Source organism: Peromyscus eremicus, chromosome 6, assembly GCF_949786415.1.
Source record: "Peromyscus eremicus chromosome 6, PerEre_H2_v1, whole genome shotgun sequence".
Lineage (NCBI taxonomy): Eukaryota > Metazoa > Chordata > Mammalia > Rodentia > Cricetidae > Peromyscus > Peromyscus eremicus.
In genome coordinates this window covers 10,382,005-10,397,115 of record NC_081421.1, presented here as the reverse complement: position 1 = coordinate 10,397,115, position 15,111 = coordinate 10,382,005, and the positions used below count along the sequence as shown (strand labels likewise).

Sequence of the window (15,111 nt, the reverse complement as noted above, 5' to 3'; positions counted from 1 at the left end):
AGGAGAAACATGATGAGGAGTTCGTAGATGAGATAAATTAGCCTTGGGACAACACATAGATTGATAGAAATGGGTTAATTTAAGTTGTAAGACCTGGCTGGAGACAAGCCCAAGCTATTGTCCAAGCATTTATAAGTAATAATAAGTCCCTGAGTGATTATTTGGGAGCCAGGTCCTGATGAAAAACTCTGCCTAAAAGGAATGAATAAAGTCTTATTGAAAAGATAGCATACTAATTATAACTTCTATATATTAAAAGTTTGTAAAGATTATAATGGGTAAGAATGGTGTAAAATTTGCACCAGGGACACTGACTAAAGGTGACAAATTTATTTTCAGAGCCACTAAGTAATCAAAATCAGAGGGTTAATGTCTCGATAAAGGAAAAACTGAAATACTCAAAATCTTAGTGCAACTATCTTTCTTTTATGGGATATTAGATTTCAATAACACCTACCAATTTCTTCCAAAACTAAGTCTTTTAAAATAACTAATTTTTAATTATTCTTTTATGAAGTACATTGTGTAAGGTTGATAGATATATAAAGTGTGTAATGATCAAACATTTACAATTTTCTATAAAGAAATTTGCTGATTCCTAAGTCAGAAATGCACAGGTGAGAGGTGAACATTTCAGATATAAATACTTTTCTAGAAGACTAAAATGCTAAGTGGAAATTTTGGAACTCTAAAAATGATGGTATCTGCAAAAATGGGCCATCAGCATTTTATAAAGGGAAGAAATGATGCATACAATTTCCATAGAGAATATCTTTGTAGAAAGGTCAGCCTCTAGGCCAAAGGGAATAGAAAAGAAGCAGATATTCTTTCACAGTGTTCAAAATATAGTATGAGTAATTATAATGCCTGATAGGGTCAAGGGAATTTGCATAAGTTCCTACTCTTTCAGAAGAATATTCATTTTTTTCTGAGCAAATTAATATTACTAGTATTAGATATTGTCTGATATTTATTCAAATAACACTCATAAAATTCAAGTTATACCAAAAACAGTGTGGTGAATTGAATGAGAACTGTCCTCCATACGCATCTGTATGTCCATACTGAATACTTGATTCCCTGTTAGTGATGTTGTAGGAGGTGGATCCTTGTTTCAAGAAATATGACACTGTGGGTTGTCATTGAGTCTCAGTCATGACCTACTTCCTGTTCTCCCACTGCTTCTTGCATGTGATTGAGGTTGTAAGCTTCCAGTTCCCTGTGTCTGACAACTTTCCCACCACATGCAGCTGTGTCTGCTGAGGAATAATGCTTTTGTACACTGGTTTAATAAAACGCTGATTGACCAGTAGCCAGGCAGGAAGTATAGGCGGGATAAGTAGACAAGGAGAATTCTGAGAAGAGGAAGGCTGAGTCAGGAGATGTCAGTCTGCCGTCCAGGGAGCAACATGTAAGGGCACACAGGTAAAGCCACAAAACATGTGGTAACATATAGATTAACAGAAATGGGCTGAGTTTAAGTGTGAGAGCTAGTCAGTAGTTAGCCTGAGCAGTTTTAATTAATATAAGCCTCTGTGTGTTTACTTGGGTCTGAACAGTTACAGGACGAAGCAGGACACAGTGATTTTATAAATGGCTTTGGGACCTTGGTACCTGGTGAGCACAGAAAAACTTACAGCTACATGTGTCTCCCTGCAACCATAGAATCATTTATCCCTCTGAAATCATAGCCCAAATTAACTCCTCTTCCTATATAATGTCTTTGTCAAAAATGTTTTATCATAGTTATATAAAAGTAACCAATAACAAAATAACAAATGTGAAAAAAGTATAAGTAAACAATGTTAAAAATATTCCTAAAATTTGAATTATTAGATATCATTAAAAATAGCTGCTATTAATAAAACCAATATGCCCTAGAATTACACTATGAAAATATCATGCAAACAACACTGTGGAGGCCCTGATACAATTCACTGAGAATGACCTAGCATTACTTCTGCAGGATTCATGCAACAACAACAAAAACAGCCAGTAAAAGAAGGAGCCAATTTCATGATAAGAAAACATCTCATGGACAATCTTCCATATTGTTGTCAAGATAAAAGAGCAATAAAATAATAGTTGTTTTGTTATTAATATTACAGCACTCACTGCTACTTTCAGGGATGGTTAATATGATTATAAACTTCACAGGATCTAAAATCATCTAGAAGAAAAATCTGTGGACATTTCTGTGAGGGCAATTTTAGGTTGAGTTAACTGAGGAGAAAACACTGACTGTAAATGTGGGTTGAACCATTACATGGGCTTGGGTTCTGCACTAAATTTAAGGGGAAAGTGAGTTGAACATCAGCATTCGCCTCTCTTTTATTCCTGAGGGTAGATGCAAGGTGACGACTGTCTCACAGTCTTGCTGCCGGGACTTCTCCACTGTGATGTGCAGTTCCCTCAAGTTGTGAGCCAAATAAGGCCTGCTTTTCTTGAGTCACTTCTGTAAGTTATTTTTTTCACAATGAAAGGGGGAAAGAGGAGAATTAAAAAAAAAAATCAAGCCAGTCATACCTACCTACGAAGGAAGAACTTGTTACACATACCCAGGCACAGAAGCAAGCTAACACACACAAGTGAGTAGAGAGAAAAAAGAAACATGGTAGGGAACTTGAAGAGTCATATGTAATGAGATCTTGAAGTTAACAGGTACTTAGCCTTCTCATAGAGAGTGATACCTCTTTACCTATTAAAATTAGAAGAAGCAAAGTAGTTCTTAGAATTTCAAATCCCTGTAGCATCAACATGCACATGCACACACTTGCACACACACATACATACATGTACATATACTCACTTTTTTTCAATTTATGAGCATGTAAATTTGTCATGGATTAACAATTTAAAATTAATCTTGATTTTGATTTTTTAATTATTCTTTTTTGGGAAATCCCAGTAGTGAGATGAATTTATTCATCAAATTGTTAGTGCTCTGGTATCAGAGAAAATTATAAGCTGAATTTTAAAGAGATAAGCAACTCCCTACAATAGGACTTCACATTCAGAAAGACATCACCTGTGTCTGGTATGAATAATTGCTCTTTACAGATCACCCTAAATACCACAAATACCCTATGTGTCACTTGGTATAGACAATGTTATACAATTAATTCACCTCTTGGTTTAGTTATCTTTTAAGTCTTCTGGTCAAAATCTGCACATACTATTTCCCCATTAATTTCCTTCACCATTTTGTCCTAGTTCCTCTTACTCCCATGCCAAGTTTTGAAAGAAATATGACTTTTCAAGACTATATAGCACCCTTTTATGAATATAAAATTTTCACAAGTCGTATTCAGTTAAATGATACCCGTGCACAAAAGAGTCAATGAAAATTGACCATTTTAAAACAGAATATTAATTTTAAAAGTCTGTAACTCAGAATTTTAATAATTAATTATACGTTGTTCTGAGTTGAATAACAGCAGCTCAGATATTCTTACCATTTCCATCAGTTTCTATTCTTTTTACTATGATAAATTGCCATAACAAAACCCAGCTTGGGGTGTTGGGGTGAGCTTATCTTGACTTACTTCACATTATGACAGTATAAAGTCTATCATGGTGTGAAAGGCATGGGGTCAGACATGGAAGGGATGACATGACAGCAGAGCAGAAAGATGCTGGTCACACTGCCTCTTAACACAGGCTGTAAAGAAAGAGGACAGGAAGTGATTTTAGGCAATAAAACTCCTACTACCCCTGCCCCATTCCTAGCAAAGTACTTACTCAGCAATATTGTACCATTAATTGGTTCCATAAGCTTCTAAAACAACACATCCAGACTGGGACCAAATACTCAAACACGTGAGCCTAAGGTGAATTTTCTGTTCAAACCACCCAAGATTTCTATTCAACAGAAGCAGTTAATCCATTTCTTTTAGAATTCCTCCAAGATTTTCATGATTCAAAGTTTTATTGACCTCTAAAAGTTTCTACTTTTACTTACTTACATTAAAAAAAATATTCCTGTGACTGAAGGAAATCTGAGATACTGTTCTTTTTGCTTATAATTTCGTGACATCAGCTAACATGATTTTACATTAGGAGAAACAAAATGTACATGTAGGTTGTCTCCACATCTTTGAAATGCAGTATATCAAAGACTTAATTCACAGACTTTTTTTCCACATGTAACTCTTTCCTACTTATTGACTTGAATGTGATCAATTAATTTACACAAAAATACTTATTGGATTTTTATCATGATGCCCATAAAGCTCTGGTTTCTGGAGAGACTATTTACTAATCTTTTTGCTCTGTGACTTCATAATTTTGTGTCTGGCAGAAATTACTACCTCTGAGGAACCTGACATTTAATCCGAGCCCTGAAGGATGTGTAAATATTAACTAAGTGAAGAAGAGGTCCAGAGAGATACCAGTTCCAGCACCCTGGGAAGGAGGCATGCGGCAGAACCAATTATGGTATGACAGAGGAAATGCAAGGTGGATGTCCCTACATAGTCAACCATAATGGCAAGAGGACCAATAGGTGATCAACAACAAAAAAGCAGAGGTCAGAAGAACTCTATAGGCCCTGCCAATGAAATTTCCATCCACACCTATCCTTTACTGTGTATCTTCGGTCAGAAGTGTCCACCTTCGTTTCTACATGAGTCTTTAATTTCTATTTTAACACTAAAATATGTACAATTATTGTCACTACTTGTAGTCAGTAAACAAGTGATATTAGGATGTTTAAGACATGTTTTATAAGTATTGGAGCTGAAAATTGGCATTTACAGAGTCAAATCAAAACAGGTGATTTTTATCCAGAGGTGTCCCTCCATGGCATGATGGAAAGTGACCAGCCATGTGAAGTAGAGGAGTCAGATTTACTCCTGCTATCCAACTACACTGTCAGTTTGCCAATACATTCAGGGTTAACATTACCACTTCTTTCTCTGGTTAGAACATGTCCAATTTAGCAAAATAAATAAATAGAAAGAAAGAAGAGAGGAAAGGAAGAAAGAAGGAAAGAAGAAAGTTCTCATCACTTGTCTGCTAGGGTGGAAATAAGTTAGCTTTTTATCTAACCTACTGATGTGTCTTCCCAAATCCCCCCATTCCAATCACAACAATCCCAGTCTTACCTTTATCTTGGAACATCTCCATCTCTATCCAGAATCATCATTTCGAGTAACAAGGCTGATGGAGTCATATACGGCACAAATAGCATAATCTCCTTATGATTGTGGTTAAAGTAAAATTTATATCCCACACTCCTGTCACTAATTCTGATGACAGTCTAAATTACTTCCAGAGTCTGTTCTATGTTGTAAGACATGCAGGTATCAGCATATTCCAGATGGCTCAGTTTGCTCTGAAGTGTTAGGCTTATCCCTTGCCATCATCATTCCTAGCTTGCACACTTCCTCTATTTAGTCTCAACATACAGAACATTGTGCTATTTCCCAGGTGTTTAAGGCCCTTGGTCACTTTCTATCACAAATACAGGTTTTGTACTTATTTTTCCCCTAACAACATGGATACTAAGTTTAAACATGATAATTACTGAACAACCATTGTATGATTAGCTGTGTAGTGACTACTGTGTTCCTTTCTTGGCACATCCCCTGAGAACAGGCATAGCATATCACCTTTCGTCAATACTTAGCACTCACCATATTGCTTAGCACTTTGCTCTTCAATCCTGAAGGCTTTATATAGTTGTTTTACCAACCCTGTATTTAGGAATAGTAGAAGATCGTGTCTCAAAATAATTTTTTGTGAATTCCTTGTAACACTTGCCTCACTGTAAAAATAGGTTGGCAATTACTACATACAGCAGAAATAATTTAAATGACAGAGAACACTACATGCTTTTTAAAAAAAATGATATTTCTGTGTTTCTAGCAAAATGATATTTCCAGGTTTCCAGCAAAATATTAAATGCATGCTATAAACTGTAAAACCATATTAGGTTAACTGCAGAGAGGTGAAAATGATGAGGTGCTTTAGGCTAGTTATTACAAAGGTTACTTTTAAGAATTTTAGGGGGAGTAGGGGTTGGTATGTAAAAGGAAAGAAAACTTTTATTAAATAAAAAGATTATAAAAAGTAAAACAAAACAAAACAAAATTTTGAAAACAAACCAAGGAACTTAAAGATAACTAAAGTCATACTGTATAACAGAAGTTTGATGACTCAATGGTAATAAATTTTACCTGTAGTATTTACAGCTAGACTTAGAATGTGGTTTTCACTAAAACTATGAAAAAGATGCATTTCCTAGACACAAAAAATATGTTTTGATGAACAGTAGGAGAGTGTGCTCTGAAAGATGTCTGCCTCTCCACCTACATACCACTTTTATTGCTTGTTGCTAACAATGACATCAGGTCAAACTAAGTTACTCTGCTTATAAGAGTGCACATAGATTTATTGACAGAATTATGACAACGAAGAAGCTGCTCAATTAGTGTTAAAGTCATTAACTAGGCAGGGGATGTACGTATGGAGAGTAGCACTTCACTCAATTATACTTATAAAGATGCATCACGGTGGGTAAGAAATAATAGAAACACTTGTATATATCAGCACTTAAGTGAAATAGTGATAGGAGCTGCTCTTTTTCCTTCTCACACGATATAGCCCATAGAATTTTGTTGCTAACTCAACCTCAAATCCTGAGCATTCAAGTCATGTCTTGAGCCTTCCTGGCTTCCTGCATGAATTGCAAGACATCGAGCTCTTCAGTATGTTAGAAAGTCCTTTGGGGGACTGAAAGGATATTACAGTGGTTAAAAGCTCTGGCTGCTTTCCCAGGGGTTCCACGATCAATTTCCAATACCACATGGCAAGTCACAACCATCTGTAATTCCAGTTCCAGGGAATTTATCTGATCCCCTCTTCCAGCTTCCATGGGCACCAGGCATGCACATGATACACAGCCATACATGCAGGCAAAACACTCATACAAATAAAAGTATTAAATAAGGAAAGAAAAAAAGAAAGTCACATGAAACTCCCTGTGCCAGCTTTACACAGGTCATTACTGGATGACATAAAGTGATGGCTTACATATGGGTTCATACAAGCTTTCTCTTACCACTTTATCAAAACTGTCCCCAACATCACTCAAGTTATGATAAGGTGAGTCAGTGGTTTGCCTGCTGCTCGGAGAATGCATCCAGGTTTGAAGAATTCAACAATTATTAATTTTTGCTGCATAGTGAGGTAAGACTTTCACGTAGTCCAGAGTATTTATTTTGTCACTCTATATTATCAGTATGAATGCTAAAAATGTATTCATACTTTCTGTTATAAGTGGCTAGTAACAAGAGATGTTTCACAAAATTAAAAGCTTATTTTTTTGTAGCTAGAATATATTTTGCTATCGATAATAATAAGGTCGTAAAAAGAGGCACTATGCAAGCTTAAGAATTCCTAGAGTCCGGCATGTGGAACTGAACTATATTCAAATAGTCGAGGCACATACAGCCAAGTTTATTAGTCATGAAATACTTTACTACTACATCTCAAAGACCAAAAACACGGTGGTTCAAGATAATCAAAGTGTATTCATTGTATCTGTGACAGATTGGGAAAGTTAATGCATGACAAAAGCATTTGCATTAAAAGCATATCTCCTTCAGGAGTCTGATCTGAGGACTATCCTTATTGCCAGACTCCACAAGACGCAGACAAAAGGGCAAAATTATAAAAGATTCATAGTAATCCTGCTTTACTTTCCACTGTTGAGAAATTGTTCATATTTCTACAGAAAACTTCAAAGAAGACTGTCTTTCTCTGTACAGAAAAAGAACTTCTTATGGTCAGTGGACAGACTATAAAAGAGTAATATAGATTATATGTTGGTGACAGCTTGTGGAATAATTTCATGTAAAAAAGGATCATCATTTGGGTAAACCATGTTCTGTAAAATCATACACTGAGTGTAAGAGATGACTAAACTCTCAGATCCCTTGAAATGGCATTAAGTTGTTACCAGACAGGCCAGTTATTGTTCCTGTCCATTCTCAAAATTGTCCAAGATAAGGTCATGAATTAGCTTGTCTTCTCCTTTCTGTTGATGTGATAAAACACTGACCAATAGCAAGCTGAGGGAAAGGAATTACTTTATCTTATATTTCAAGGTCACATTCCATCATTGAGGGAAGTGAAGGCAGGAACTCAAGGCAAGGTCCCGGAGGCAACAGCCATGGAAGAATGCTGCTGGCTGGTTTGCTGCCTCTCTGATCATATGAAGCAGGCTCCCTTATATAGCCCAGGACCACCTGCCTAGGGATGGTGCTGCCAACAGTGGAATAATTCCCCCTGCATCAATAAGCAATCAATAAAATGCCCTTCATACATGCCCACATGTATGATCTAGGCAATTCCTTAACTGAGACTTTCCTCTCAGATGGCCCTAGGCTGTATCAAGTTGAAAATAAAGCTAACTAGGGCACATACATGGTACATACAAATAATTGTGAGGAAATACAGCATTGTGAAACCCACTCCAACTTTATGCTTTAGAAAAAATACTAGCACAGTTTCTAGAAGGAGCACCCATTATTATTGCCAGTCTTTTTTCTAGAGACATAATTCTCAGATTCAACGTTCATATAGGAATTCAAATAATATATAACCATTCTTATATATAGTCATCATGTTTGGCTGTTTAATATTCCAAACAATTAATGTAACTGTCACCTTCAAGATTTAAGTACATACAATATTGTTTAGTTACGTTTATTGTCATCTCTACTAAGGGTTTTTTGAATAGTGTGATGATTATTTGCAAGTTTTGTTTTTCTTTTTTTCCCTCAATAGGAGTAAAGTACAATGTGTTGATCAGTAAAAATACTCCAAGGGTACTTCTGTGATTAAAGAAAGGGTAAAAAAAATTGGGTCACATGTAAACAGTTCTGAGTTTTCTCAATCCAATGGTTCCAGTAGTAATTTGATTTGCTTAATTTCACTACTGGGTCACTGTTGGCAGTGACTCATGTAAGCTTGTCTAGGTTTTATTGGTGAGCATAGGACATGACATTTGTAATACAAAAAAAAAATGCTGGAATCATTATATGGTACTTTGTTTGTTAAAACAGATGGAGAAAGTTACAGAATATTCTTGTGCTGAATCAGACTTCTACCATAGACCCACAGACCAGAATAAAACTTAAGATGTAATCAGTCATGTCACTAGAGAACAACATATTACTGGACCTCCAATAAACTAAAAGACAGGGGATATTTCCCAAACATGTTAATTTCCATTGGCATCCTCAAGCATTTCCATGTCACAATCCTTATGTACAAGGAAGATAACCTGAGGTAACCCTGAGGTAACTTGATATTAAACCTTTTTTGATACTTTCTAAAACTATCGTCTCCTGCTCAGCCCATTGAAACATTAACTCTGTCTTATGGAGTGAACTATTGCCCAATTACAGAATCTAAAATAAAGCCAATTAAGATCTTTAAACTAAATTGTTATAATTTTGTCCTTTGACAACAGTAATCACATTTCCAAGTATGGCAAAGCTCATTCTAACACTTGCTTTCCTTCTGACATACCATCTGGTGGTCAGGGACTGAGGACCCTTGCAAACTTCCTGTGGCTGAGAACTACTCTAAAAAGACTTCTAGTAACTCTGAATGGCCACACTCACATCCTTTTACAGAGACATTGTCAGTATCCTGCTCTTATTAAGATTTATTTGATTCGTTATTATATGCACATGGCACTGGATTATCTGAAGCTGGAGTTCCAGGTGCTGTGAGCCTCTCTGTGGGGATTCTGGGAACTGAACTTGGGTCCTCTGGAATAGAAGCAAGTACACTTAACTGCTAAAACATGTCTTATGCTCCTGTATTTTATTTTGATTAGATGTAGAATGTGAGCTTTTGTGTTGACTTCTGAGGTGAAAAGGGTTATTTGAAAGAAAGGTTGAACCTACTGTTTTGCTTTATGTTGAACTCCTGAAGAAACATGGTCATAAAGAAGCTGAAGAAAGCCACTGTGACTGCATACATAATATCACAATGATTGTTAGGTCCCTAAACAAGACCTGGATAATGCCAACACCATTTGGCATGCCGGGGTGGATAGGGGGATATCACAAGGCCCTACCCCAGATGAACTAGTGGCTGCTGAGAGAAGGAGAATCATTTTCTCTAGGGACTAGCGCCCTGATAGGCTATTCTATCCTCAACCTCCAGTGGGCAACCTGAAATATACATGAAAGAAAAACCAAACAAACAAAAAAGAAAACACTAAACAGACTTGATTGTGTGTGTGTGTGTGTGTGTGTGTGTGTGTGTGTGTGTGTGTAAAATAAATAGAAGTCATACATTTTTGAGGGAGTGAAAGGAACACGGGAAAAGTTAGATGAGAAAGGCAGAGGGGTAGAAATGATGTAAATACAGTATTCAGAAAATACTAAAAAAAATAAAATGAAATATTTTGCAGCCTTTGGTTCATGTCATCCTCACTCAGGTACCCAAACTTGAACTAAGATCAATAATATGAAATAATGTGAAACAAACTACCTGTTGAGATGAGGAACACTCAAGCTTATAATGTATCAGCCGCAGTTCTGTATTAGAGTCTGAAGCCTAGAGAAGAGGATCCATAACAGAGGTCTTGGAAGGCTCTTAGCTCAAATCATAGCCTAGGTTGTCCAGAAAAGTGATCTGGCTGGAAGAGGTAGAATGTGGTACTCAGTAGGAGAAAGCTACATGAAAAAATAGATGAAAAAATAAATTAGTTAAAAGCAAGATGACTTTGCTTGAGGTGGGACCTCAAGGCCACCTGTAGGATTCTGTCTTTATCTATACAATAATAATAATAATAATAATAATAATAATAATAATAATAATAATTTTTTCCAGTCAGTGGACAGACTCTAAAGGAGTACTGTTACTAATGATATGTTGGTGATGGCTTGTGGAATAATTTCAGGTATGGAAAACTGGAAGCTGATGCCTCATCTCTACCACTGCATCTAGGCCCTAAGCCTGACATAAGCAATATCAATGTAAGCTCAACTTGAACTCTGTCACTGTAGCTGAGAGAAAGGCTGGCCAGGGTAGGGTGTAGCAATGGCATGTAACAACTAGCTTTGCCTATACCTTTAATACTAGCACTTGGGAGGCAGAGGCAGGCAGATATCTGAGTTTGAGGCCACCATGGTTTACAGAGTGAGTTCCAGGACAGCCAGGGCTGTTACAGACAGAAATCCTGTCTTGAAAAATCAACCAACCAACCAACCAAACAAACAAACAAACAAACGGAATGAACAGAATGAACAAGGGATTAGTTACAACCTTTTTAAAGCCAGATTTTGTCTTCTGCTCTTCTTTTCCTTTCCTCCTCTTTGGCCTCCTTTTTCTTCTTCTTCATCCACCTTCTCCTCCTCTTCACACATCCAATCTTTCCATTTACTTCTCCTTCTACTCTTTATGCTCCCAGAGAATATTTTCATCTCGCTGCTACTATTCAACTATCCCATTCAACCAAACAAATACATAATTTCCTAGTACTATTTGCTGAAGTGATCATCCCTTTATCAGCCAGTTGTCTTCGTACCTTCTCTAAAAAGATTTAAATTGTATGTATGTCTGTTTCTGTTTTCTTGACTTTGTTAGAGGGATCTTTTGGAAACCTTACTGTATCAGGTATGGTAGTACAATAGGACATCTACCCAAATCTTTCTTAGATTTAGCTAGGCTGGTATATGTTCTTTATGATCTGTATGTAGTTTTAGAAACCATTTATCAAGATGCCAGGTAACAAGGCTGGTGTTTAGAAAAATGGACTTTATTTCAACACAGCAGGGAATACAGAGAGGATGGAAAAGAAAGCTGCTGAATCTTCAACAGTTAATTCATTTTAACTTTCCAATTGAAATGCAGTGGACCAGCCTCAGTGAGACATCACTCACGAGGGAGAGAAAGGGCATCCCATCATCAATGGCCCTGGAACTGAAGACATTTGCACTTTAGTGAGCTTGAATTGGACATGGTAAGAAGAAAAGAGGAGATAGGAATGTGGAAGTACCAAGCTGTAGGGAAGAGGAAAAGCAAGTGCCTTAGTTAAGACTATCTTTTTTATGCTCCAGTGTGGAGAGCTCAGCTTAAGATGTGTTGAGTCAAACTGTTTTAGTTAGGGTGGAATATTAAAGACACCTTCAAAAGGAAGTTCAAAGACTAGAAATGGCTTATATTACTGTGTGTGCCAATGTGCATGCCAGCTCTTTCTACAAAACGATCGTGCACTCAGTCTACATATTTAGCCTGATTCAAGAAAGCGTCTCTCCCCCAAGATCTCAGCACAAGTCTTTCTCATTCCTTGGTGGGACTTGAAAGTCATACAGAGAATTCGTTACTATGATGAGACCTCTGAATTCCAAAACTGGATCTTCCAGGACATGAGCTTGAAATAAGCACAATCATCTCAGAAAATCCAAATAGACTTCCAGAGCTATATTTATACTTGTTTATTATTCAGACACAACAGCTGCCTAAGAGAATAAAGTATCTACAAATAGCATAATTAGTTTCATCTGGCAGAGTGAACATAGAGTTACTCCAATGTTTATGAAATGAGAAAAATATGTCCCAGAACCATTAACTTACTATTCTAGAGATTAACAAGATTTCTTTATTTTGGTAGGTCAGTCTGACTATCTATCTATCTATCTATCTATCTATCTATCTATCTATCTATCTATCTATCTATCATATATATATATATATATATATATATATATATATATATATATATATATATATATATATATCTGTCATGTATTTTTCTATCTTTCATCTATCTATCTATCTATCTATCTATCTATCTATCTATCATCTATTTATTTATTTAGAATAAGGTCTGAGACCCAAACTCATTGATGGCACTGCCTAGATTTAGGGTGGTTCTTTTTGAACTCCTATCCATTGTGACAACAATACTGGGTAATAACACTGAAACATTTCTCCCTTGGAGGGGGGTCTTATCTTAGCTAGAAACTGGCTAAAAGATACACCTTTCTGTTTGTCTGCTGGGTGATTCTAGAACAAATCAATTTGATAGTCAATAATAACCTTCATGTCTTCTGCCTTTTTTCGTCTCAAGTGTCTCATTGAAAGAGCATAATTTGAAATGAAAGTATTCATATTCACTAACCCTGATCATGATCCAAAGGATTTTGTGGTCAGGGGTAAACAAAATAATTCCTTCACAAAGTAGAGACATGTATGGAATAGCTCTAGCTAAACAAAAAGTAGTGTAACTGTTGGCAAGAATTCTTTAAACCGTCAATTTGATTATTTCCTGTTGTCTACCACTCTTGGATGAGTTTGCTTCTTTCTTTTTTCCTTTTTTTTTTTTTTTTTTTGAGAAACAGAGTTTCTCTGTGTAGCTTTGGAGCCTGTCCTGGAACTTAGTCTGTACAGCAGGTTGGCCTCGAACTCACAGAGATCCATCAGCCCTTGCCTCCCAAGTGCTGGGATTAAAGGTGTGTGCCACTACCTCCTGGCTAGTTTGTTTCTTTTTATTCTAAAGTTTCAGGAATGCTGTTAAGTGGATTGTGTGAGATTTCTTCAACTTCTTTATGTGGGCATTCAGTGCTATGAATTTTCCTCTTAGCAATGCTTTCATGGTATCCCATAAGTTTGGGTGTTGTACTTTTAATTTCATTGAATTCTAGGAAGTCTTTATTTTCTTTCTTTCCTTCTTCCTTGACCCATTGGTGATTCATTTCAGCATTATTAGGTTTGAATGAGATTGTAGGCTTTCTGTAACTTTTGTTGTTATTGAAATCTAACCTTAAGCCATGGTGGTCCAATAAAATACAGGAGGTTATTCTATTTTTTTTGTATCTATTGATATTTGCTTTGTAACTGAGTATGTGGTTGATTTTAGAGAAAGTTTCATGAGATGCTGTGAAGAAGTTATATAGGAAAGAGATACCATCATAGAGGGAGACATCATGGGGATAGGGAAAAACAGGGTGCTAAGGAAGTTCCCAGGAATCCACAAGGATAACCGCACCTTAAACTACTAACAATAGTGGAGAGGGTACCTGAACTGGCCTATTCTTGTAATCAGATTGGTGAATATCCTAACTGTCATCATAAAGCCTTCATCCAGGAGCTGATGAAAGCAGATAAAGAGATCCACAGCCAAGCACCAGGCTGAGCTCCAGGAGTCCAGTTGAAGAGAAAGAAGATGGAGTCTATAAGGAAGGGGCATCAAGATCATGATGGGGAAACGTAAAGAGACAACTGAACCAAGCTATTGGGAACTCATGAACATTAGACTAACAGCTGTGGAGCCTGCATGGGACTGGACTAGGCCCTCTGCATAAGCTAGACAGTTTTATAGCTTGGTTTGCTTAAGGGACCCCCTGGCAGTGGGATCGGGATCTGTCCCTGGTGCATTTTGGGCTTTTTGGAGCCCAGTGGCTATGGCAAAGCATCTTACATAGCCTTGGTACCAGGGAAGGGCCTTGGACCTGCCTCAGCTGAATGAATGTACCAGGCTCTGCTGACTTCCCATGGGAGGCCTTTGCCTTAGAGGAGATGGGAATGGGGATGGGTTGAGGGAGAAGGCTGGGGGTAGGAGGAGGATGGAGAGAAGGCTCTGTAGTTGGTATGTAAAATGAATCTTAATAATAAAATAATTTTAAAAAGTTCTATAAACTAAAATGAAAAAAGAAAAAGAAAACTGTGTATTAGTATTTAGAGACTACTGTTAACTATTCATGTTAAATATACATATCTATAAACAGAAGAAAAGCCAGATAGTACATGAAAGCTTTTCACTCTTTCTGTTTGGTAAAATTGATACTGCTTTGCTTTTTCGATGGCCTTCTTTCTTTCTCCTTGTTTGTATATTTCCTCCTCCAAATCAAGAATTTGTCTTTCAGCCTCAATCTCTTTATCACAGTTTTGCTTGGCTTTAAGTTTGTGTTCTTTCATTCCCTGTGAAAAGACAAAATAATCAATCAATCTCTTTTATACTGTTAGGGATCAAACATAGGCCTTGTTGTTACCCTAACCCAAAAGCAATCTTTTGTTTTTATTTTTCAATTTAATTGACCCAAAAGTTATTATCAATATAAGATCACTTGAATTTCATTATGA

At 36.7% G+C, this 15,111-nt stretch overlaps 1 long non-coding RNA gene across 1 annotated transcript; it reads right to left on the bottom strand.

Annotated features, from left to right (window-relative positions):
* Positions 1 to 3,352: 3,352 nt before the first annotated feature.
* On the bottom strand, positions 3,353 to 10,695 carry LOC131912356 (uncharacterized). The gene is made up of 2 exons (XR_009379604.1): positions 10,516 to 10,695; positions 3,353 to 3,661 (listed from the first exon to the last, which is right to left on the bottom strand). It is a non-coding gene; the product is annotated as an uncharacterized LOC131912356 (long non-coding RNA).
* Positions 10,696 to 15,111: the final 4,416 nt, after the last annotated feature.